This window comes from Eptesicus fuscus, chromosome 19, assembly GCF_027574615.1.
Source record: "Eptesicus fuscus isolate TK198812 chromosome 19, DD_ASM_mEF_20220401, whole genome shotgun sequence".
NCBI classification, from domain to species: Eukaryota; Metazoa; Chordata; class Mammalia; order Chiroptera; family Vespertilionidae; genus Eptesicus; species Eptesicus fuscus.
Genome location: NC_072491.1, coordinates 50,901,441 through 50,927,760, shown reverse-complemented (window position 1 = coordinate 50,927,760; position 26,320 = coordinate 50,901,441). Strand labels below are relative to the sequence as shown.

General features: G+C 51.9%; 1 protein-coding gene across 1 annotated transcript in view; it reads right to left on the bottom strand.

The window, feature by feature from the left end:
* PAG1 (phosphoprotein membrane anchor with glycosphingolipid microdomains 1) overlaps positions 1–26,091 on the bottom strand; it is a 119,251-nt gene extending 93,160 nt beyond the window's left edge. The window contains exon 1 of the mRNA XM_054708668.1: positions 25,698–26,091. The gene's annotated coding sequence lies outside the window, so the exon portion shown is untranslated. The remainder of the gene's footprint in view (positions 1–25,697) is intronic.
* Between the last annotated feature and the right edge of the window lie 229 nt (positions 26,092–26,320).

Here is a 26,320-nt window from a genome sequence, read left to right as displayed (position 1 = left end):
CTGCGTGCTCTAAGGAAACCGTGCCGGGTCCCACGCCGTCCATCCATGTGAACAGCTTTCTAACGCTTTCCTCGGGCAAGCTGCCTTCTGCGGGGCCTTTCCTCCATCTCCTCCCTCAGCCCGGGACCAGGAGGCGCTCGGGCCGGGCCCCTGGGAGACGTGGGAGAAACACTGCCCCTCGCAGGGTGTACGCTGCCCCCTGGGTCCCCCGTGCCACTGCTCAGCTTCCCCAGCGGCGACTTCTTGAAACGCACAGTAAGGTCTCGGCCAGGACACCAGCAGTGACACACAGGCCTCCCTCCCCCATTTATCCGTCTTTCCTTCCTCTCAGCAGGGCCTCCTGCAGAGCCCATGTTTGAATTTGGTTCTGTCCAATCACCCACTTTTCCTTTCACAGATGACGCTTTGGGGGTCAAGTGTAAGAACTTTAACCTACCTCCAGGTCCCAAAGATCTGCTCCTCTATTTTCCCAAGTTTCGTCGTTTTGTTTTACACTGAAGTCCACGGCCCACTGGGAGTGAGCTTTTGTGAAAGATGCGAGACGGGTCAAGCTCGTTCTTTCTTTTCCGAACACGCGGCTGAGAGCCGCTCAGCAGTGCACGGGACGCCGGCCTTCCTGTGTCCCGGCTCCTGCGTCTTTGCCCAGACCAGCACCTCGTTCTGTGGCTTAGGAACCAGTCTCCGCAGCCCAGCGGGACTAAGGCCGCAGCCGGGAGGCTCTCACACTGATGACCCTCAGACTGGAAGCCAGAGACCCGGCACCAGCGGGAGGCGCCGCGAGAACCGCCTCCTTGCCCTGCCCAGCCTCCTGCCTGCACCGGGCCTGCGCCAGCCACCTCACCTCCTCGCCCGGCCTCCTCCGCCCATCCTCGACGGCTCCTCCAGGTTGCACAGGGACCCTCTCCGTTTCACACCGGAACGAGCCACGTCAGCCCCTTTCCCGTGTACAGCAATGCACATGCAGGTTCCGGGAATTACACGGGGGACGTCTTCAGGAACAGCTTGTATCTGGACATTTATCTCTTTGGCCAAACTTGGCAGGTTTGCAGCCATTCAGTTGGTTCTTCAAGTACTTTTCTAGCGCCTCCCCCTTCATCCCCCGCTCCTGGGCCTCCCGGGACGAGCGCTGGGGCCTGAGGGACAGCCCCGTCCCCGAGGCTGGTCCGGGCTTCCCTCTGTCCAGTCCAGGAGGGCGGCTTCTGCTGTCCTGCCCTCCAGGGCCGGGCTCCCTCGGCCCCTTCGCCCCACGCGCGGCCCATCCACTGATCTGTCTCTGTCTCTGCTGTGGTCCCCGGTTCTGACGTCCTTGCTGAGGTTTCCAGCTTCCCCCGGGCACCCGTATCTCTGTCCCCGCTCAGGAGCCGGCTGTGACGGCTACAGACACCTCTGGTCTCGCAGGGCTCGCCCTCACTGCGCTCTCTCTGGCTCCTGGTAAGAACCCGGACATTTGGGTGCATTATGACGAGACTCTCGGTCTTATGTCAGCCTCCGGTCTCCGCTGCCTTCCTTCCTCAGACCCGCTGGGCCCAGGGAGAGGCAGGCTGTGCCGGTGCCCAGGCTCCCATCGCACCTGGCGCTGGTCCATGTCCCAGGGGTGCCCTCCCCACCCCAGGTGTCCCCACTGACCCCCCACAGGTGCTGGGCCGCGAAGGGCAGCCTCCTCGTGTGGTTCCCGACTCAGGGTGGAGCTGGCGGACTTGGCTACCCCCCAGCAGACATCAGAGGCCTGGCTGTCCCCTCCTCAGCCTTCGGTGGCACCCCCAGTGGGCACGGCCTGGCAGGGCCTCGTCCCGGCTGCCCGTCAGCCTCAGCCGGCAGCGGGGCCACGTCTCCTGCCACACAGCAGGTGCCCCTTCTCTGGCCCTGGGCTCGGGAGGCCGGGCTGGTGTCACTGTCTGTCTGTTTCTGCTGGCGCATCCGGGCTGCCGGCTTCCGCACTCCAGGCGGGGACACGTGCGGCAAAGAGCAAAGCGGGCCGCGGGTCACGGTGCCGCCGAGGCCCACCCGCTCCGCCTCCTCCGCACCGTTCCGTCTTCTCGTGTTTGGTTCCCATCGAGGTCGGGGGACATGACAGGGACAGGCAGGTGATGGACGCCTCTGCCCAGAGCAGAAAGGCCTGTCCTTCCATTTTGAGGCTTGAGGTTAAAATTAGAAACCTTATCAAACATGGAAATCGCATATTACTATGTTGAAAAAGCGCCACCAAGTAGGAAAACATTACATGAAATGAGTTTCAAGTCCTTATGAAGTCGCCTGAAGGAAAACTATAAACTGTGCCACGGCAGAGAAAACCAGTCTGCAAAGAACATGTTTTAAATGTGCTCAAAGATACCTAAGTGATTTTAACTCTTTTTAAAAATATTTTTTTATTGACTTAAAGGAGAGAGAGACAGAGAGAGAGACAGAAACATCAATGATGAGAGAGAATCATTGATCGGCTGCCTCCTGCACGCCCCCCCACCAGGGATCAGCCCGCAACCCGGGCATCTGCCCTGACCAGGAATCGAACCGTGACCTCCTGGTTCATAGGTCAACGCTCAACCACTGAGCACACTGGCTGGGCGATTTTAATATTTTATGCCAAGATAATTTAAGAAAAAGAAAGGAAGGGACTTCTTCTGTGTGGGTGAGGTTTTGCAGTAAATGATCTGGGATACTGAGGTTTTTAGTTTTGCTCCTACTTCTGTAATTCTTTGAAGGCGTCTGTAACAAGGGCTTCACAGGTCTATATGTGATTACACTGCTTTGTCGGAAAGCCCTTCTCCCAAACAGCCCCTTGTAGGGTTTAAGAGGACTGATGCGTGGGAAGGGTGACAGTCAACGTTACAGGGAGGACGGGTCCCAACATTACACCCGTGTCCCTTTAACCAGCCCTTCATTGAGGCGACGTGAACAGAGGGCCAAGGCACAGCTACAACACACTGAGATGAAGTCTGTTTTCAACAGAATTCCTTTCTAGGGGGTTCAAGCTGAAAGGTTACCCTTACGAAGAAATGTTGTTGACGTGTCAGAATCAAGTAAGATTCAGCAAATAGTAAGAAATATGTAAATGAGAATAACCTTCAAATTGCTAAAGGCACTTTAAAACGCCCCAAGGCAGCTCCGAGTTGGGGTAACTGGGCCTTTATGTGGAGTCAGGGTTCTGAATGGACGCCATTTGCCAGGTGGAAGCCCCAGCGATACCCCAGAGTCGACTCTAAACTCGCCGCCTTATCGCTTCCCAGGCATCTTCTCCTCGTTGGGTGAACAGAAGGAGGCTGCATGGTACAGTGCTCCGTGGAATGTAAAATAAGGATTAACAAGCCATTCTGCAGATTTAGCAAAATTAAGCTCCATCAGCCAGCTTGACTCACAGCTAACCCTGCAGAAAGGATCCTAGGAAGAAAACTAACAGCCAAATGACAAGCAGCACAAAAATGAACCCACAGAAGCATCAAGATGATGAAAAGGTGCATTGTGCTCTGCGAGCAACCAGGACCAATCAAACAATGGCCCATTCTGCACTCGGGGTGCAAGGCCAAAGGCCTCTGGCCCCGCAGAGCCTGCCCCCGAGACAGAGCTCAGGGCCCTACCTGTCCCCACGGAGGAGAATTCATCCTGGGCAGAAATGAAGGGTGTGGAGCCACTTCCCCTGGTGTGAGCGGTGCGCCGAGCATCGAGCATCGCCACAGAGCGGGGTGGCAAAGCCGCTCCTCTGCAGAGACCCAGCAGACTGACTACCCTGGGGCTGTTTAGCCTGAGTCAGTCTTCACACACAAACTGAAGTGTTAATGCAGTCAGGTACACGTGAGTCTTCAAATGCTTAAAACTAAAGCATGCATTTTGGTCACTTATCTTTCTTTGTTTTATGATTTTAAAAATAATATAAAATTCTAATTCCTTTTACAAGTCATATTTTTTAATCTGGCTGGTTTATATGGGCTATTGAATAACAAGATTTTACCCTATTTAATAACAATTACATATTTTAACAAGAAGTTTGGGGCTGAGAGTTTTGTGAAAAGTTATCTAGTTTACTTTCCTATCCTCGGGCAGCATTACATTAAGGCAGTTCAGGCCCAAAGGAATGGTTTTTATTATCTCTGAGAGGGAAGAAGAAAAAGTACATATATGTGTATGTGACTGTGATTAAGTGTGTGAGTGTTTACTTAGGCTTATTTCCAAGTATCTATATCTCCTAATCTAAGAACAAATCATCAACATCTATCTTCTCTTAAAATGCTTAAATATAATTATTAAAAATACTAGAGCAATCTTAGCTGATTGCTCAGTGGTTAGAGCATTGGCCCACAGGCTAAAGGGTCATAGGTTCAATTTAGGTCAAGGGCATGTATCCTGGTTGCGGGCTCGATCCCTGGCGCTAGTCAGGACATGTGTGGGAAGCAACGAGTCAAGGTGTCTCTCACATTGATGTCTCTCTCTGTCTCTCCCCCTCCCTTCCACTCTCCCTAAAAATTAATGGAAAAATATCCGCAGGTGAGGATTAACAACAACAACAAAATTCTAGAGCAAGTGGTTAGCCATGTAACATTAGATCCTACCTCACCCCATACACAAACATCAGTTTCAGGTAAATGAAACATCTATATACATAAAAGCCTAAGCGACCTTACGACCAGTCAACCGCTCACTATGACATGCACTGACCATCAGGGGGCAGATACTCAACGTAGGAGCTGCCCCCTGGTGGTCAGTGTGCTCCCACAGCCAACCTCCCACTGTCCCTCCCCCCAGCCAGCCAGCCCCGATAGGCCCCTATCAGGACTGGGCAAGATGGCCCCGAATGCCCCCTATCGCCAGCCAGGCTGAGGGACCCCACACATGCACAAATTCGTATACTGGGCCTCTAGTTTATATATAAAAGGCAAAATGATAAAACTTTAAGAAAATATGTAATAATTCTTTCTTACAATCTTGGGGTCAGAGGATTTTCTGACAACACAAAAAGATAGAACCTCTCCTCTTTTACGTATATATATTTTATGTATAAAAACATGTGTTCTTTAAAAATATATTATTTTATACAAGACTACTAAATTGAACTACATTAAAGGTAAGCTGTTCTTTAAGAATATACTAAAAAAGCACAGAACTGTGCACTTTAGAAGGGAAAACTTTATGATATTTGAATTATATCCCAATAAAGCTGTGTTGTTTTTAAAGACATCCCATAAAAAAAAAAAAGAAAAAATGGATAAAAATACTAAGAGAAAATATCTGAACCACATAATAGCAATGGCATAGTATCTGGAATATGTAAAAACTCCTACATATCAACAAGAAGACTCAAACAGTCCAACAAGAACCGGCAAAAGGTAGAGGCTTCCACAAGCTGGCAGCGTGGCTCGTGTGCCGGAGGAGGCTCTGCTGCAGGTGCCCGGACGTGCAGATGCCCGGCTGTGCAGACGCCCGGATATGCAGGTGCCCGGCTGTGCAGGTGCCTGGACGAGCAGGTGCCCGGACGTGCAGGTGCCCGGATGTGCAGGTGCCCGGACGTGCAGGTGCCCAGCTGTGCAGGTACCCAGACATGCTGGCTGAGAGCCACAGTAAGATCCCACTTCTTACTCACCCGACGCAATTTAACCAACATAACAGCGTTAGGTTGCGGTGGGGATGAGGCTCATTGGACACTGTAACGTACTGCTGCTGGTCGAAGGAGAAATGGATGGGACTGTGTTAAAAAGTCTCTCGTTGCCCATTAAAGTGACTGTGGCATAACTGATGGTGAGCGATTCCATGCCCCATCATGGAGCTCAGAGCAAGGGTCCGCAGACGATGACTCACAAGCTAAGAATAGGATTTTACTTTTATAAAGAGTTGTAAAAAATAAATTAATTAATTAATTAAATAAATAAAAGTAAATAAGAAAGAAAAGAAAGAACAAGCAATAGAGATCACACCTGCTCCACAAAGTCTAAAGTATTTAGTGCCTGGTTCTTTACAGAGAAAGTTTGCTGACTCTTGTTTTAAAGGAAACCCTTCAGTATTCTTAGTACAGTGTTCCTAAGAGAACAGCGAGACAAACCCGAATGTCCCTCAGCAGGAGGCTGGCTAAGCCAGTGGTGGGATTTCCATACAGCAGGGTTCGGCTCAGCAATGGAAAAGTGCTACGGACTTCACTCTCACAGAGGACGTGTGCGAGAAGCCGTGTGGACACAGGCATCCAGGCCCGGGCTCCTAAGAAGACAGACCGACAGTCCGTGACGAAGCACATGTGGAGCTCACAGTCCTCAGGACCAGCCATCTCCTTAAACACGAAGATGCTTGTGTTGCCTGAATACCTCATTTTAAAATAAAAAACAAACTCCTCAATATCTACTATGGCAGAGGGCTTCCAATTGGGTGTGATTCCGCACACAGTTACATACCAACTCCTTCCTAAAGGGCCCCAAGCTGCCCGAGTGATTTGTAAGTGTAAGGCAAAAACCAAACAAACGAACAAACAAACGTAGCAAGCCCAAGTGGAACACTTGTTATGGCCGTTCAGTGAACGGCATCGAGGTATCACTGTTCATGATCTTGAATTCCCCAACCGCTTCTCTCCCAGAGAGCTCCGGGCTAAGCAAACGTTTCACAATCACTGGGGATTCCCGTCACTTCTCTTCGGGCCCTCCCTCCCCTGGGAGAGCCAGGAGCCCACGGGCTGGGAGGCAGGCAGAGCGGGGCACCTCATACAGAGCGTTTCCAAAGGCCTGAGGGGGGTCCCAAAGTCTAGAAATCAGTGACTCCACATCACAGATGGCTGCTGATATGAACTGGCAGCACGCACTACCTCTAGGCCACGTATGTCTACGTCCCAGACCTTACAGACGGATTCCTACAGCATCCCCACGTGCTCTCACCACACCACAGAGCCACGCTCTAAACTGCACTCAAACCTCCAGCCTTCTTTTCCTGTCAGGATTGCCCCGAAGTTCCTCCTTCACTCCCATGCAACTCCAGGTACAGACGGGGACATTTTACTTCCACAATATGTAGCCTTTGTCTTGTAGGCTCCACCCCAGAGGTGGCCTGAGCCCCGCACATCAACGGAGGGGTGAGACTGACCGCCGGCACCAAGTAATAACGCATCGGCCTGGGAACCTGTGCACCGCAGTGACCCCTGGACACGCAGCCCCATGGAGGCCGTGGGAGCCGCAGCCGTGACCCCTGGACACGCAGCCCCATGGAGGCCGGGGAAGCCACAGCCGTGACCCCTGGACACGCAGCCCCATGGAGGCCGGGGAAGCCACAGCCGTGACCCCTGGACACGCAGCCCCATGGAGGCCGTGGGAGCCGCAGCCATGACCCCTGGACACACAGCCCCATGGAGGCCGTGGGAGCTGCGAGTGAGAATCACCCCGGGAAGCGGTGTTCCCCTTCGTTCTGAAGCCTCCAAAGCCGCGATCTACACTGGGACGTCACGGTGGGGTCTGCAGACACAAGGGCCTGCCACCGCCGCGGGACATCGGGTTCAGGGGACATCCCTCCACCTGTCCGGGAAGCTCGTCCAAACACATCTGAGTCAGGTTCTTCACAGCTGAGTGCAGTGTGGGGCTGGCGCCGGGGTGATGCCACCTGTGCCCCCCCACGGCCCTCTGGGCCTCCTGCAGGGACGGACAGGGTGGCCGCGCAGGGCGGAGGACACCCCGCTCTGGGAGAGTTTCTTCTTGCCCTTTTTTCATGCTCTCCCCCTACATATTCCCTAGGGGGTTGGGGGTGTAAGAGCTGAAACCTGTTTTGTCAGAATTCATACATGTCAGGATGGGAGGGTGCTTGGAGAGGGTCTTAAAGAGGTAATTAAGTAGAATGAGGTCATAAAGGCAAGGCGGGCCCTAATTCACCGCGACAGGCGTCCTGAGGGGAGGGAGACCAGGACACACAGAGACGGGGTGGAGAGCAGCGGACATCCCTCTGCGCATCAAGGACAGAGGCCCGAGGACCCTGCCGAGCCTTCGCCTCCAGAGCGTGGGAAACCGGCGTGTGGGACCCAGCGCGCAGCCTGCGGCTTCTGTTCCGGGAGCCCTCACCAACGAACACAAGCAGCTGCCTGGACGTCAGGCCGGCAGCACCTCTCCGGTGGAATTAAGGCTTCCAGATAAATGCACCCAGCATCCTATCAACAGAAGAAAATAAAGCCGAACCTTCCTCGCACTTTCGGACGAGGGCAGGCAGGTGATTGACTGAAGCAAATGTGTTCTCAAGCAGCTTTTAAACAAGATTTCTAATTATCCGGGTGCTATTCCCTCCGCAACCCCCCGCCACCTCCTCAACGTCATTTTTGCAACTCTTGGTTCAAGAGGCTCTTAAGAAATAAATAATTCATGGCCACTGAAAGCACCCTAATTTCCTGTGAGGCCTAGCTTGGTTTTCTAGGCCTTTGGTTTTCTAGGCCTGTGGGTGATGGGGAAAAGCTATCCCTAACACTCTTAACTTCTCTATGGAAACAAGGCGACGGGAGACCCAGGAAGACCTGCGAGGCCACGTCTGTCCCCTGCACCTGGGTTCTCCCCCTGCGGCTTCACCTTCCCCTTTAAGGAACAAAACTGAACTTTCGTTCAGAGCAGAAGAGCCAGCAGAAGTAAGCATTCGTGGTTTGGTCCTGAGCTGGGAGGTCCTGGGCCGTGGACTTGAGAGAAGGGCCATGTTCACTCCTAAGACACGTGAGCCACAGAGGTTTTCTGACTTTGCAGGAGATCTTCCCATTTCCACACAGGCTGGGCGACCCACAAAAAGGAGCGGTGGCTCCCCAGCCATGACATTCACAACCGAAGTACAGTTGATGGGGCACAGGGCCACCGTGACTGCCTGGGATCTACTGATGGGAGCCCAGGCCAAGGGGGAGAGGGTGCCACGCCAGTGGGTGGGTGTAGGTGTCACTGACGAAGTAAACGGAGGGATGAGGAAGCTATCCAATCTCTTCCCACCCTTCCTCTTCTGACTTCCCTGTGCCTCCTTCCCCAAGGACACTGTCTACACGACAGATGGTGGGTAGGGGTCATGACCTCTAAACCAGTGGTTCTGCATCGCCGGGAAGTTTTCAAAAACCACGAAGGTCGAGGCCCCCAGAGCACGTCAGTCACAATCACGGGGGCGGGCCTTGGCATCATTGTGTATCCACGCGGCCAATGGGTGTTAGCTGGTTCCTGGCTCACGGGCCAGGATGGAGAACCAGGGCTGGGAAGGCAGCTGGAGAGAAAGAGGGAGAGAGACCAAGGGGACAGGGATGAGGGGTCCTCCAGCCCCAACAGAGGGAAAACACCAGCAGGGCACGGAGAGGGTGGGGGCTCTGGAAATGAGAAGGAACGTTCACTGTGCCACGAGGAGGCCCTGTGGGCTGTCAGCAGGAAACGTGGTAACGAGAAGCAATGTCTGCACACTCAGGAAGGCACTGGGCGAGAGGAGACAGGTGCAAAACCAAGATAGGGCGAGCACACGTCTTGCAAGCTGGGAGCTTGGAGAGAGAACGATGCTTGCGAAGAGGCTGTGAGACCCGAGAGGGCACTGTCGCTGCGGCTGGGGCAGGAGGTGGCCTGGACACCTGAGATGAAGTCCTGTTCCACGACCATGGCAACAAGTCAACGTCTTTAGACAGAAATGTTGGTGTCCCACTTGACGCAATTAAGAACTTTCAGTGTCACCCCAGGACCGGCACCTGAGTGCCCGTTAAAGCACCCGAACCACCACCCCTGCACTTGGCTGACTTCCGACTCACGCTCTTTAAGAACTTCTCACGGCCTTGGCGAGGTCCCAGCCCTCCTAAGGCACTTCTTAGTGTCCCTGTAAGCGCACCATTTTCCTCTGATGCTGGTGCCACAACATCTCTGTAGCTCCCTCCAATCTGCAGACATTGTGTCTCCTTGCTGGCACGTGGGTCCCCAACCTGTTGTGTTCTGCCTAAGGAACAGGGCCCAAGGGCGTGAGCACTCACATGCAAACAAAAGTGAATTCCACACATGGGTTGAAATATGCATTCCCCTTCTCGATGGGTGTGTAGCTACTTCGGAGTGTGTGGAAAGCAGCTAACACCCATGACCACAGTTACAGTCTTCGGAGTGCCACCAAGGAATGTGAAAATTAACTGGGAGGTGAAATTTATGGCGAAGACTAAGGAGGCCTGCTCAATACCACTGGGCAAATTACAGAACGCGGTCACGCCGACTTTTTAACAGTTTGGAACAAGTCTGAAATGTCTTGCTTTGAATGGGTGTCCTGCTTCTAATTTGTGAGCCCGTGCTGTTTTCTGCATGTCCTTACCTTCCTTGAATTCTAAATATCTTCATCTCAAGAGACTTTACTCTTGTGGGCTCTCTGCCTTGGTTCTTATCTCTTCCTATAGCTGCTCAGTCTCACAGCCCATGGTTTTGTGACGGGTGTGAAGGTCACCACGCACGTTTGGGGCTACCTAGAATGACAGCTACCATCGTTGCTGGAGGAATTTTCTTCAGGGACATCTTTTTTTTATTTTAATTTTTAAAATACGTTTTTATTGATTTTAGAGAGATGGAGAGAGAGATAGAAACATTGATGAAAGAGAAATATCGATCAGCTGCCTCCTGCACTCCCCCTACTAGGGATCAAAACCGGGCATGTGCCCCCAACTGGCAATCAAACTGGTGACCTCCTGGCGCATGGGATGATGCTCAGCCACTGAGCCACACTGGCTGGGCTCAAGGACATCTTTTTGACCCAACAAAACTCCTTCCGTCTCTTGGGGCCCTGGGCCTGGGGGCTGGAGGAGGTGAGAAGGCTACAGTGCAGCCTACAGCAGGGTGAAACCACAACCACAGGGCATGCGGGCCTGGGCCATCATCCACACCTGCCTCCTCCCACCCGGACAGGACAGCAGACCTGGCATTTGTGAAGTCGGATGGGAAGTTACTGATGTGAAAGGAAGACAAGTGCACCGATGGCTAAGTTGTATGAAGTGTGTAAGAGGGGGCGGGGGCGGGGGCGGGGAGGTGAGGAGAGGCAGAGGAGACCAGAGGGCAGAGGGCAGGAGCCAGGAAGAGGATGCGACGATTATTAGAAATGAAATACCTTGGGGTAAACTGGGACAGGTTCACAAACCTTTATCCACAATTTTGAAATGCAAAACTTCCTGAAAACAGAGTTTCTTTGTTCCTTTGCTAACAAATAAATTTGCTCCAAAAAATGGACCTGAATGGACATGAGGTTATTTGGTCTTTTTCTGTCCAACAAAATGTGAATATTCATCTCCTTCGCCACAGAAACTACTGTGTTTCCTGAATTCCGTGGGAGGGTTACCGAATGTCCAGTAAACACACCTATTACCTTTCTAAGAGCTGAATTCTCAAAGACATTTGGCCCCAAAGGGTTTGCTTTTGGCTGAAGGGACTGTTGAGCTGACACAATCCCCAAACAGGGAAACACTCTGGTTTTAATAATTTATTCTCTCCACACATCAGGCAGGTATTCGCCCGGCCTCTGCTTCTCACTCGTTTCTATAAGTTTATCTCCGTGGACAGATTCACCGGCAACAAAACAAGACAAAGCTGCAGAAGGCTTTTCCTATGCCGCACACGAAACGTGGCCCCGATGCTGCTGTAACCCCGTGGCCTTCCTCCTCTTCGTGTCCTGCCTGACCCATCCTGTGGCTCCAACAGCTCCCCACGCCCACGCCTCACCGCAGCGTGGCTGTGGCACAGGTTACGTGACAAATGTGACCGTGGTGCTGAGCTTCAGAAAGAAGGTAGCTAACTACATTTAAGTGTAAAAATTAATGTTCCAAGTGAAATGTCCACAGGTTTTCTAAAAGGCAGATCTATAGCGATGGAAATCCTATATGATAAAACCCTAATAAGCAAATTGACTAAATGGCAGAACGACCGGTCGCTATAATATGCACTGACTACCAGAGGCTGGGGGGGGGAGGGGTGGTCGGGGGAGAGGAAGGGGGAGACAGATGTTCAACGCAGGAGTTGCCCCCTCCTGCGTTGAGCGTCTTGCCCCACAAGAGGGAGGTGAGCGGCGCTGGTGGCAGGGGCCAGGGCTGGCCAATGGGTAGCCCCAGGCCGCCAGCCAAGGCAGGTGCCAGCTGGGGCCCCCCAATCGTCCCGCCCGCCGGTCACCCCACAGATGGCCCTGATCGGCCAGGCCTAGGGACCCTACCCTATATATTGGGAACAGTCTCTTAGATTTAAAAATAAAACCTGGCAAGGCTACTCTAACACTGAAAAAACAGGATGATGCAGCGATGGCATGCATGGACTCTGGCTTGCACATTTTGTGATCAGCCCTGATTCTGACACTTACACCTGTGTGACAAAGCCAATTACTTAACTTGTCTCTGCTTCAGTTTTTCCACCCATAAGATGGGGAAAATAGTACTACTGCCTCAGAAGGATCGTGTTATGTACTACTTTTTATAATCAGGGCAGAACAATGTAGCTGTCCATACAACAGCAAGATGCCTTTTACCTGTACGAAAAGTATGGTCACTGGTGCATGCAGCATCCAGATTGCAAGAGGGATGTCCGACTGCCGGTTTAGGCCCAACATCCCCCAAGGGGTCCCGGATTGCAAGAGGATGCAGGCTGGGCTGAGGGATTTCCCCCTCACCACCACCACCGTGCACGAATTTTGTGCACTGTTCCTCTAGTGTAGACATAAAAGAGAAAAAGACAGGAAAGTCAGTGTGGCCTGGGCTGCCTGTGGGCATCACAGTGCCACACATGGGTACAGCGGATCTTTTGGGGGTGATAGGAAAATCCTACGGCTGGGTTGTGCTGATAGTTCCACAATTCTGTACGTTTATTAAAAATCACATTAGAACCACAGCTCTAAAGAAAGCGTAAGACGGATGGAATTATACACTTAAAACGGGAGACCCATGGCATGTAAATTATACCTCAATGAAGATGTTAAAAAAAAATGAATATCCTAAATTTCTAAAGTAACACCCAGTTGTCAACACCGCCTGGTATTTTCCTGACATTTCAAATTAACACCAGTGGAAATGAGGAGGTGGGCAAGGAATGGGACCTATTAATGATTACAAGGAAAAATGAGCAATTTCACCCACAAATGACTAATATCACATCTGGACAGAGAACATGATTTCTTTCAGATATTCCCCCATATCTAGCCAATGAAATCTCAGTGATTTCTATTTAACATACTATGCAGGCCCTCTAATTACCTATTACCTTTCTAACAGCTGAATTCTCAAAGGGTTTATTGTATCAAGCAGCAGTATTTTATTTTCCAGTCATCTTGCAAAGAGTGTAAACTCCTGGGCTCTGGGGTTATGCCACAGTCTTCACTAGTGTGTATTCAGGACCTAGTAGGTGTTCAATAAACGAATGCATCGAGTGCAATGATTTCTTCGCCAGAGTCACCTGTCACATCTCCATTTGCTTAAACAGTATACAGCAAACTTAACCTTTTGCACTCGGATGTCAAGATTAAAATTACTCTTTGAATATATCAATAATTTGAAATATAAAAAAATCCAAATAAATAAGTTTATATGAAAAGAAACTCCAGTTTTTTATTCTACTGCCGCACTTTGTAAAATCTGGGGTATTTAAAAAATTAAATCCCGAGTAGAATAAAGGAATGGAGAAAAAAGCAAGCGAGTGCAAAGGGTTAACCGACATTCCCTACCTTCTAGATCAGGCTTCTCAACCTCAGCCCTCGGGGCCAGCCTCTTCCCCGGAGGCTGTTCTGTGCACAGAATGAAAGCAGCACCCCTGCCTCCCCACCGGTTGCCAGCTGCCTCCCCCTCCCCAGCTGTGACACCCAAAGATGCCTTCAGACAGGGCCCAGCATCCCCGGGGCACGTCGCCCTGGCTGAGAACCACAGCTCTGAAGAGAGTGTAAGGCCGATGGAACCAAACTGACGGGTTCACATCTCAGCGAAGCCTTGTTCCGCTTCCGGAAGCCAGTGAGACACCGAGAAAGGAAAAGCGTACGGCTAGCGAGTGGTGACTCTGTGACCACAGGCCTTGGCACACGACAGGGAGAGCTACAGGGAGAAATTGGTTCCTTCTCCTTGTAACTGTGAACATGCAAAAGGCTCGTTCTCAGCCAAGGCTGACCACTGTGAGGATGTGAGGAGCTGGGAAAAGACATAAGAGAAGGAAGGGCCCCGTGCCAAACAGCCCGGGGCTGCCAGACAGCGGAGGGAAACACTGGGCTGTTGTTATGAGTTGTATCCAGGAGAACAAGCTGGAAAATGCTATTGAATATTTGTTAAAAGAAAAGCTCTCTAATAATTCAGTTCCTGACCTGCTACTGTGAGCAAATAACTGAGCCCATTGGAAAGGTTAAGAACTGTGGTGGCAGAAACCATTACATTCAGCATCAGTTGAACACTTCAGTGTTTCATTTTCCTCTGCAGCCATCGAGTTGAGCAATCCTGTTTCAGACACCCCAGCCCAGAGCCTGAAAAGCTGTTACCCATATTGCATGCTTTTCACGAAACTCCACATTGTTGGTTTCAATTCTACTTTGGCGATATTGAGCATTTCACAATGAGGTTAAAGTTCAAGATGTATATTTTGGGCAGAGTGACTATCCTACCTTATAATAGAGAAACATGCAAATTGACCGCACCTCCGCTATGCCCATGATTGGGCCTGCGAGAGGCTGGGGGTGGGACTCCGGGTTGCCTATCCGGCCGTTGAAAAGACCAAGATGGCGGCGCCCAATCCTCTTAGTTCCGGGGGTCCGGGGCAGCGATCGCCACCCGGGGGGGCATGTCCGGGCCGAGCCTGGCACTCCCGGGGGTCCGGGGCGGCGATCGCCACCCCTGGGGGGCGTGTCGTGGCCGAGGCTGGTGCTTCCAGGGGTCCGGGGCGGCGATCGCCACCCGGGGGGGCGTGTCCGGGCCGAACCTGGTGCTCCTGGGGCTCCGGGGCGGCAATCGCCACGGGGGGGGGGGGGGGGGGGGCGTGTCGTGGCCGAGCCTGGTGCTCCCGGGGGTCCGGGGCAGCGATTGCCACCCGGGGGCGTGGCAGGACTCGCCCAGCCCCTCCCAGGGTCCCTGGGAACATTGCAGGCATGTGGTTGCTGAGACCCAGACCAGGCCTCTGGCCACAGATTCATAGCTTTGCAGAGACCTAGGGCAGGGATCTGCCTCATCTGCAGAGAGACAGAGGTTCTGCAGTGCCCCCAAGATGTGGGTTGGCCCAGCCAGGGATCAAGGGGCATGGAAGGACTCCTGGCAGAGGGGCAAGGACCCTCACCCCTGAGGCGGGGGTTGAGGGGTGGTGCCACCTCAGTGAAGGGGTGCTGCACTGCAGGGTACTGGACTGACTGATGTGATTCAGAGAAGCTCCCAGTGCTAATGGGCCTCGCTCAGGCGGCCTTCACACTTCAGAGGCAGTGACTACTGCTCCTGCCTTCACCCAAAAGCAAGCTCGGGACACCCTGCCCCATAGCAGAGCATGCCTAGGCAGTGAGTGGGAAGCCTTCCACCTGCTTCAGAGAAGGGGAGGCAGTAAAGAATGAGGGGAGAGGAAAGAATGTGGAGCATCCGCAATAAAGAGATACTTGAGAAAGAGGCTCGGAAGCCTGACTGGAAGGTTTGTTCTGTTTGCTGGACCGCTGCCCCTTAGGAAGCGCAAAGAGCATGGCTCTGAGGGCTTCCTGTGTGCTCTGAGGGCTTCCTGAGTCAAGTTCCACAGCCAACTGGAATTGGTATCAGTTTCCTGGTCTGTAAAATGGATGAAGCGTGTCCCGGTGTCTTCACTGAGCTTTGATGGCCAATTGAGATACTATATAAAGAAAATGAGGGAAGAAGTGAGAAAGAAAAGGAAGGATAAAAAATACAAAAGAAAGATTGAAAGGAACCTGTAAACCCATTGTCACTTAAGTAGGGAATATAGTCAGTAGTGTTGTAATGATGGTATGATGCCAGGTGGGTACTAGAAATATCGGGGAACACTTTGTAAAGTATATGATTGTCTAACCACTATTCTGTAACTAATATAAAACCTGAAACCAATACAAAATAATGTTGAATGTAAAGAAATGAAAATTGGAGTGAAATTTTTATAAATTTCAAAGTTTAAATAAAAGCTGTAAAGGAAGGAAGGGGAGAATAAAAAGTGTTTTTCATTTTGCCACTTCATTAAAAAGACAGTTGTCTTTATGTGGTGCTTTTATACTTTTCTAAGTCATTATCTCATTTTAATTTCCGGGCAACTTAAAGACAAGATAAGTATTCCCTCCACTATTCAAAGAAAGGAAATCTTGGTGTCTGGTCCTAATGATTCAATCGTCAAGCCCTTATTGTTCAGCAGGGTTATTAAAATTTTCTGTGCAGGGTCATATCTATACTACTAAAAGCCTTGGGGGTGATCAGGCCAGCAGGGGAGGGTATTTGGGGGCAATCAGGCCAGCAAGGAAGCAGTTAGGGGGCAATCAGGCAGGTAGGTGAGCGGTTAGGAGCCAGCAGTCCCGGATTGTGAGAAGGATGTCCAACTGCAGGATTAGGAATTGGGCCTAATCCTGCAGTTGGACATCCCCCGAGGGGTCCCATATTAGAGAGGGTGCAAGCTGGGCTGAGGGACACCCTCCCCAGTGCACGAATTTCGTGCACCGGGCCTCTAGTCCTATATAATAAAAGCCTAATATGCAAATTGCCCCCTCAACTGGGAGTTCGACCAGCAGTTCAGCTAGTGGGTGGGGCTAGCCGGTCAACCGCCTGCGGCCCCTCCCTCTGGCCAGCCCCGCCCCGGCTGGCAGCAGCAGCCCCAGCTGGCAGCTGCTAGGGACCCTACCTGTGCACGAATTTCATGCACTGGGCCTGCAGTTATATAATAAAGCAAAGAGAACATATTCTTGGCACTATCCAGATATCTAAATGTCTATCAAGATTCATAATACTTTACTCCAAAGCATCTTTATTTTTTTATTTAGAAAAACAAAGGAGTAGCCCTAGCTGGTTTGGCTCAGTGCATAGAGCATCAGCCTGCAGACTGAAGAGTCCTGGGTTCGATTACAGTCAAGGGCACATGCCTGGGTTGAGGGCTCAATCCCCAGTAGGGGGCATGCAGGAGGCAGCCGGTCAATGATTCTCTCTCATCATTAATGTTTCTATCTTTCTCCCTCTTCCTTCCTCTCTGAAATCAATAAAAATATATTTTAAAAATAATAAAATTTAAAAAGAAAAACAAAGGCGTATATTTCTAATCTCAATACCAACCATTTGGGCACTGCAAGCGACACCATGCTAGCTTCCAGGCATTTCTACATTTCTTATCGATCTGTTACATGGAAGAAAACGCTTCAGTAGACAGGTATGTGCCAACTCCTAACACTGGAAAAGGGAGCATATCTTTTTAAATTCTCTTTGTTAAAATGATTACATTTGTCTCCGTGTGCCTATTGGTAAACAGAAGCAGGTTTTGGACTCTGAAATATGAAGCATGTAATCCCTAAATCCACTAAGAGCTAAAATGCAAACGCTCCCTAGTCAATCAAGCCCTCACTGCACACATAATTATGATATTCAAATTAGATGACTAATTCAGACGTTCTCTCATGTCAAGTACACATAACACAGAAATGTCTGAATAAACTTCAATAGGAAGAAAAAAGGGCAGTTTAATTACTCTTTTTAGAGAGTGAGAACTCCTGTGACATAATATTAAAATACACACTCCTGGAGAGGTTAGTAGGAAACGCAGCTTAGGTTTTCATCTTGAGAGGAATGTCAGCACAGTGAGCCTCGACCGAACACCGCTGAGCCCTGGATGCTCATATTTGCTTTTGGATGAAATGGGGACACATGAGGCATGAAATGACCAAATTAATTTTCATTTTACTTCATTTGAGTTTCTTCACATATTATTATAAATACAAAATCATATCTAAAATACCACATTACTTTATATTGTTATTTCAATTGCATACACCTATACTGTGATCTCCCAGCCACACGGAGCGAGGCTACCACAATATACCATGTGTAAAGGTAATTACTACAACTCTGATGGTCCCCTAACATTTTTAAAAAACTGTAAAAAATGTGTGATTATTTTAAAAAGTCACACTAATAACAAAAAGTCAAACCACTGAATGTCACAAATGCATAAGCCCTTGTGGATTCAAATTTTCCTAATAAAGCTAAAATGCATAATTGGCGCCACGAAGCTTGAAATTGAGGTTTAAGGATAAGCGCTGGGTACCAGCATGTTGCCACTTGCTAGAAATTGCTTTCATCCGGAAACTGCCATTTAGTAAGGCTCGTAGGTGTTTTTTTGTGTGAAATAAATATAATATAAAAATACAGAAGCAAAAGATGAACTTAAAATAAATAAAATGTAGCATCATAAACTTTTCAGTCACAAAACTCAAGTTACATTTCATGCTTCTAATACTACTGTATATGAACAGCTAATCTCTGCTTCAACAGTAGCAACGTTATTTAAATCATAATTATAGAATATCAGGAGCCAAATACAAGTTATAAAACTAAAGTAAACCCTTCAGATTTGCCCTGTATCGCTTTACACTGTTTAAGAAAAAGGCAAATGCTTGAACTCGTTGGCATTAAGTGGGTAACGTGATAGCTGCTTTGGCAAGACAAAGCAAGCTCCACCACTTAATGTATTTGGAGAATTCGAGAATAATATCATAAAAGGAGAGCCGATAGATCAAACTTGATTGGGCTGGTTTTTATTTCATATACACGCACACACACACTTGCACATGCCATGCTTCTCACGCACAGCACCTATCACAACAACTAAAACATCAATTTCCCTTGTAGCACAAACAGCAAGTTTAGCTGCGATAATTTTGCAGTTCAGAATATGCAATCCTTTTATTTTATAACTCAGATGCTTTTTTAAAGCCTTTAAGATAATGACAAAAATAAGATGCTCATCGGTGAGAAGACTGTCCCCCAGTCTGACTTAATCACATACATTTGCGTAAGTAACCTCTGGCCCATCACAGGTAGATGCTGGTGCTTCGAGAAGGCTAATCACAACGTCTCTTAAATACTCCACCCCTGGTTTTTCTTGAGCAGCTGTTCACGCAGACACAGGCCTTGCGATGGGGTGGCAAGACCCTGAACTCGAAGTCAGATGCCCGTCGGGGGTCCCAGGAGCTCGGCCGCTCCGCTGTCGTCTCTGCGCAGTCACCTGAACCTGCCTCAGCTCCCTGGGTCAAATTAAAGGACCAGGTGGGCAAGGACTGAGAGGCATGGTGTCAGCTAAAACCCAGCCCCGCGCACCAGTCTGTCTATAACATCACGAGGCCGCTTTTTAAGGCAGTGAAAATGATAGGACACTGCGCTCAATCTACCCCAGATACACCAACAGGCCAAGACGCGCATTAATAACGATAAAAGGGTTGGTTCAAAGGTCCAAACCTCCAAGGACGCTATGGCCTGGGGAAGCCTTGTTCCCATAAACTGTCAAATATCGCCGTTTGCCACGTCCCCTCTCGGGGGCGCATGCACGCGTGCAGTGAGATGTGCCGGCTTCGGAGAACCAAGCATTTGGGGCACCGAGGAGGTGACTCTTGCATTCTTCCCAGTTTACCAAGTGCCCACTTTTCTCCATGAAAGAGAAAAAATGAGTGAAAAAACAAGAAATGGCAATTCTGTCCTATAAGCAGTTTGAGATAGTGATTGTGCTGCTCACTCCTTTCCTTTACCCCCACTCCCTCCCTCCTTCCACACAGTCTCAGGCACGGAAAGCCACCGGAGAAACTGCCATCACCTGTGGGGACAAAGCAAGGGAGCAGTCAACCCTCCCCTTTGCCCTGCCTGTCACTTCCACCCCCGCCCTCCGGGCACCGGCTTCCAGCCCATGGAGCCGCTCTGCCTGGGCTCCTGCGCTCGTGTCCACACACCTGGCAGAACCCCCTCTCAGTGAGCGTGACCCTCCCATCTCCTTTGCACCTGCGCATGCTCCCCGGCAGGGCACGTCTCAACAGCATCCCCCCCCCCCCCCGCCCCCAAGCGAGCCCATTTCCGCTCGGCCTGGGTCCTGAATTCCAGAGCCATAGGCTGGTGCCACCGCCTGGCTCAGCCCCTGCGCCCGTCCACACATCCGCAGGTGAATTCATCATCTTCCCCTGCAAACCGTGCCACCTCTGTGTTTGCGTCCAGGACCAAGGGCCCCTCTGTCCATCTAACTCCTCGAGCCAGAGGCCTGGGAGTCCCCCTAAAGTGGCCGCCCCTCTCCTTCCCCCCTGCCCACCAGTCTGAGTTCAGACCTTAACCCTGCATGGGGATTCAACAGCTTCGCTGCAGGCTTCTCTCTTCTGCACGGCCCCCTGCCGCCCTCCTCCCGCCCCCCCCCCCCCCCCCCCGCCCGCTCCCATTCTCTACAAAACACCCAGAGTGATCGTTCTAAAAGGACAACCATCGACGCCCCTTCCTGAAGTGGCTGCAGCCTCGCTCTGCATCTCCAGCCTCGCCCGCCACGCCACGCGCATCAGCCACATGGACCAGCTCTGGCACCTTCACGCCACTGTACTCGCTCCCTCGGTAAGAACAGTGCCCGCCAGCCACTCCCATCGCTGCCTGCTCCCCTCCGACCTGCCTTCCACCCTCAGCCAGCCCCAAAGCCTCAGGGAGAGCCCCTCGGGGCCAGGGACCCCGCAGAGCCAGCACTTCCCGCCCTGGTGCCCACCCAGCTCTGGTCTCTTCCCCTCCAGAGACCCAGGTTCCCAGGGCAGGGGGGACCTTCCTGTCTGAGGCCGCCTCGCCCAGCAGCACGCCTGGTGGCAGATCTGCAGAGAACATTTCCAGTGGGTTTTAGACTCTGTGTTTGCCTGTAGTCAGGGCTTTCCAAGAGCCCTGGGCTCCTTACACAGCATCTGAGCTCCATCCCCCAACTTTTTTTTTATTTTGCTCAGGAGCCAATATTCATTCAGTAAGTGATTCCTATCGCAGGGTTTGAGTTACTGTTGTTTGATTGGTATCATATTTTAGCGTATCTTGTGATGTCTCATGTACTCGCCCTCCTTGATTCTTTTAGGGCTGTAGAGTGACTACTTAGGGAAAATTCCGGACAGGTCTGGGGCTCCCCGTCCCGGCAACACCCTGCAGCCGTACCTGCCAGACACGTGTGTTCATTTACTGCAAAGGCCTCAGTCTCCCTGGGAATGACTGTTGGTTGTGACCTTTTTTCACTTACGTAACCCCCTCCTTTTTTTTAGTCACTTGAGAAAATCTCAGGCCTCTACACTTCTCCATTCCTTTAAGGAGAGTGACACAAGTATGTGACCCCAAACCCAGATAAACAGCTCAATTAGCACGGCCCTCCGGGGTGTCCCAGGACCAGCCACTGGCTTTGTGCTTCCTATTTCACAACACGCACCTCTGGGTTTCTTTTCTAAGCTCATGGCACGGACTGAGCTTAAACCCTTCCTCCACGGAGACAGGCGATGACGGTCAATGCCAGCTGCCGGCCGGGGGCAGGCCGGCGGGCACGGCCCTGTCCCAGGGGATGCAGGGACTCAGACAGTGGAGGACCACTTAGGAGCACAACTTAGGACACCCGTGAACAGTTTAACTGCCACGGAGACTCCACAGCCGGAGACAGCAGGTGCTGTGTAAGGAGCCCAGGGCTCTCGGGCAGCCCCGACTCCACCCTCGGCTCCACAACCCACTAGTGTGACCTCGCACAAGTGCGCTGACCTTTCTGGGCCTCAATTTCCACTTTTGCGAAAGAGGACAATAAAGTCACTGCTATACAAGGTTCACTCTGAGAATGAAAGTAAATGCTGAAGTAGAGTTCTTAGCACGACAGCCGGCCGGGTGAGTCCCGTGTCAGCGATCACTCCCGTTCTTATCCAGGGCACAGCCAGGGAGGCCTGGACATGCGGCAGATAAGTCACACTCGGAGCTGCCTGCCGCCCACACCCACCCTGTGCCCTCAGGCTCACAGTGCCCGGCCTGAGGGCCGCGCTGCCATGTGCACAGGAACTGCTGGCCTGTGTAATCAGAAACCTGTATAAAGCACCGCCCCCCCCCCCCCCCCCCCCGCCCACACACACACACACACACCAGCACAGAGCTCAGGGATGTCTGCAATGTCATCAGCTCCCGACTCCCTGAGCTCACAGTGCAGACAATCCAGAGTCGTAGGTGATGGGGGAGAGAGGGAGCGAGGCGTGCACTGATGTCCATGTGAAGAGAGCTGGCGCTCCCGTCCACGCTGACGCAGAGGAAGCGGCGCCGGAGAGAGAGTGGGACGTCTGAAGGTGGCCACAGAGAAGCCAACAAGGCGAGGACCAGACAAGAAAGAGCAGAGAACCACATGTACATTCTGAGGAGCTGGTTACAAGTCAGTGTGGGTCCGGCTGACGTGACAAAGGGGCCGGGGAGATTTTACTACAGAACCACCCAGAATAGAGGAGCATCGGAACCTAAGTGTTGACTGAGGAAAAGGGGTCTGCGAACTCCGAAGAGAAGGGGCAAGCAGAGAGCTGTGGCGAGCCTCAGCGGCTTCAGCCAGAGTTCTGGGCACCCCTGCGGCCGCGCGTCCCCAGCACACGGAGGCCTCCCCCTGAGCTCCCTCCCAGAGAGCTTGTATTTTATTTTGAGATATAATTGGTATTTAACATACGTGTATTAATTTCAGGCGTGCAACCTAATGCATGGATCTTGTATCTGCTGAGAAGTCACCACCACCACAAGTCTAGGTAACATCCACTCAGCTACAGAATCTCCTTTCTTGTGCTGAGAACCTGTGAGGGCGACTCTCTTAGCCACTTTCAGGCCTGCAACACAGCATCGCCAACTGCCGTCACCGCACGGAGAGTTTTGATTTCTGACAGAGAAAGCCGGCTCGGAACGTCTCTGGAAGTACTCCCAGGGGTGGGTCGCATCAGCTCAGAGGGGTAATTAATATTAGATCAGTCTGTGAGTGGTCTGTTGCCATGTGCCTCATACAGTAATTCAATTTTAATGCCTAGAAAAGAGAGGCAGTGTCGACCAAGGGCCAGAACATGATGTAGGATCTGGATGGTCAGGGAAGAAAGCCACGAAGCACGGGCCTGCCCACCAGGCCCAGCCGCGGGCGCTCAGGTGGGACGGCCAGCGGGCTGTGACCAGTTTCGACGCAGCGCTGCTCCCCCGGGCCCTGCCGCTGCTCCCAGACCAGGTGCAAAGGCCGAGAGGAAGCTTATTTAAGGGGAGGCGCAGCCACCTCAGTTCTGAACAAACAGTACAGAGTGCGGCACCGGCCAGGGCTCTCAGTCTGCCCTGGGAGTTCTCCGCTGGGACTGGTCTCGCCGGAGATGGCATGGCTGTTGGTGCATCGCTGCTTCCGTCGCGGTTTAGCCCACCTGGACCAGCGCAGCCCCATCTGCAGGCAGGAAACCAACCGGGGCCCCATCCTCCACTGTGAGTTGCAACCTCACACTCATTTTCTTTTCTTGACTTGCCCCACAGACCAAGAAGGAAGTAAAAAGCCACAGAGTCACTTCACACTGCAGGGAGCACCCCGCACCTGCTGGTACCTCGAGGGGCGAGTTACCAAACACAAATGATGATAATACCACAGCTCCCCGTCGCGGAGAACGAGGCTGTGATTGCTGTTCAGCACTTTGCATACTTTAATGTGCAACCTCAATGTCCTCACCGGTAAATTGAAGACAATATTGCACTTATTTCATTACGTTCTTGCGAGGATGAGAGGAGGGGAGATGGAGGCAGCTCTGGGCAAGTTGAGGCAGCCAGCTTTAGGACGACAGGGTTTGAAACGACAGACGCGGGCTAAGATCCCCACTCCGAGTTCTACTGCTTGATCTCCTGAGCTTCATTTCCCCATCTCTAAAGCGGACATGGAGTCACCTACCTCCGAGAGGAATTGTGGGAGACAGCGAGTCAGACTCCAGCCAGTCTGCTTCCCCGAGAGGCGTCTAGTAAATGCTTATACCCTCCCCTTGTTATACACGTGAACTGACTCTGTTCACCTGCGTCAGCCGTCATTCAGTGTCGTCCAAGGTGCCCATTTCCTCTCCTAAGACTGACCGCTCTACCCAGTTTCATGGGCCAGACACTGACTGGTTCAACAGCTTCACGTCTATAACTCATCGAATCCTCACCCAAGTCAATGAGGGAGGAGCTGCTGTCATCCCGTTTCACAGACGACGACACTGAGGCACAGAGTTTAGGTACCTGCCCCGCTCCGTCCTCCCCATAACAATGCAAGTGCTTGGGGTCCCAATCCTGGGTGTATCTCTTTCAGATATAAGCCATGGATGGTCTCACAACCACAGTGTGTTGACTAGACCAACTTTTCAACCTTTGAAATAATATTTTGTGTATTTTCTTAGAACTCTTCAAAGAAACTATATGTTTTTAAATGAAGTACCTATAACTAGTTCATCTTGTTCTATGCTAGAATACCATAAATAAATGTGCTTCTTTTTCTAAAGATTACCTAAATAAGTCTTACATTAAAATGTACCCATGAGTTTTGATTTAAACAATTATTATAAGTCCAAATTAAAAAATATAGATAGGTGGGTAGGTAGGTAGGTAGGTAGATAGATACTAGTGGATAGATATTAGGGCAGTATTAATGCTATCTGTTTGGTTAAACTAATGACTACTACATTAAATAATCTGAGTGGTCTCCTTATTGCTAATACGCACTGTCTTAGTCACCACAGTACTATATGGTACTTCAGAGTATCCTTTTACAAATGTGATCAACTCAAATATTAAACATCAATGATGAAGATCTACTGATCTGCTTAGAAGGAATCTCTAGGAAAGAGATGAGAAAGAAAGGTTAAAAAAGTCTATCCTTCAGAGTGCACAAGGCAGCTACCTCTAAATCATGCTCTTTGTTTATTAGGATAATTAAGCCCTTCGGTGCTCTTAACTTTCAGACTCCACACTTGTCTGGCAGGACCAATTTTCACTTTCTCTAAAACAAAGGGGAGTGTGCACAGGCCTCCGCGGGCTCTCTGGCAGTGCATGCTATTTTAAAACACGACTCTGTCTAATTCCTGGAGCTGCCTTGAAAAATATGCTGGGTTTCTGCTCGCTTGCTCCCTGTCAGGGGAAGACACGCCAACCTGAAGAGCGCGCTGAGTGTCTGTCAGGGTTTTCCTGAAACGCTGTTCAAGCTGGACCTCAGAACACATGCAGCGGGCGGCGCAGCTGCTGCCGGGAGCCAGGGCTGTCCCGCGGAGGCTTACATAAGAGGCGCAGGACGTCGGAGAGAACCCAAGTGTCATCTGTAAGCTGCTCCTCTGAGACTTGCTCACATTCTCAAAGGGCATGAAATCACAGAACACAGCAGATTTCCCATGTCATTCGCCTTACAGCACAAAACGCTGGGCTGACACACAAGCTGTTTTCCCCTTAAAAACCTGGGCTGTTCTGGAGACGCTGGCAACTTCTGCCGAGGGGAAGAGAGAAGTGGGGTGCGCGGGAAGCCTGGGGCTTAGCTCCCATCCCCAAAGACCCAGGGCACCCAGGGATATTACAGGAGGCTCCCCAGGAGTTAGGACAGAGGTGACCGGCCCCTGCGCCCCTCCCCCGCGCACACACCGCGGAGAAGCTGGGAATGTGCCCTGGGCAGCGGGCGCGGTGCCCGCGAGCACCTGTCCTCGCGCTGCACGTGTCCGGCTGGCACGGCCGCTGCGCCGCGGCCTCTCCCGCGTGTGTGTGTCCGCGTCTGGCACCCTGACCTCCCCAAGCTGGCGCCCGGCTAACAAGAGATGCCACCCCAGCTTCCCACACCACGAAGATGATAACAACCAACCTCGCCTCCGCACGGCTCCCTCCAACTTCGGAAACTGCAGTCAACTCGCGGGGACGCAGCGAACTGGGCGCCTTCTTGGGGACCGCGCTCGGCTGCGCGCGGCCGGTGGCCCCGCTCTGCACCAGCCGCCTCGGCTCCGCGGTGCCCGGCGGCGGCGGCGGCTGCACCGGGCCCGGGGGGCGCGCTCCGAGCCCCTGGTGTGCGTCTTCTGCTCCGAGGGAATCTCGGCTCCGCAGGGGACGCGGCCAGACAGAAGCCGAGGCGCTGCTGCTCGCAGAGCCGCCCGCCCGCTCCCAGGCTCGGTCACATCGCGAGCTCGCCAGCCGGCCCGGGCGGGCGAGGGGCGGGCGAGGGGCAGCGGGCACCGCAGTCCGCACTGGGCGCCGCGCCGCGGAGAATGACAGCGCCGGGGAGGAGCGGCCGGGAGGCGCGGGCGCGAATGCGCATGAGCCGGACCCGGGCGGCACGTCACCGGGGGGCGGGGCTACCAGGGGGTGGGGCTACCGGGGAGGGGAGGGGCTATCAAAGAGGGGCGGAGCTACAGGGAGGGAGGAGCGATCCGAGGATGGGAAAGGCAGGGGCGCGGGGCGCACCACTTGTGGCGTCCTGCCTGCTTGCCTCGG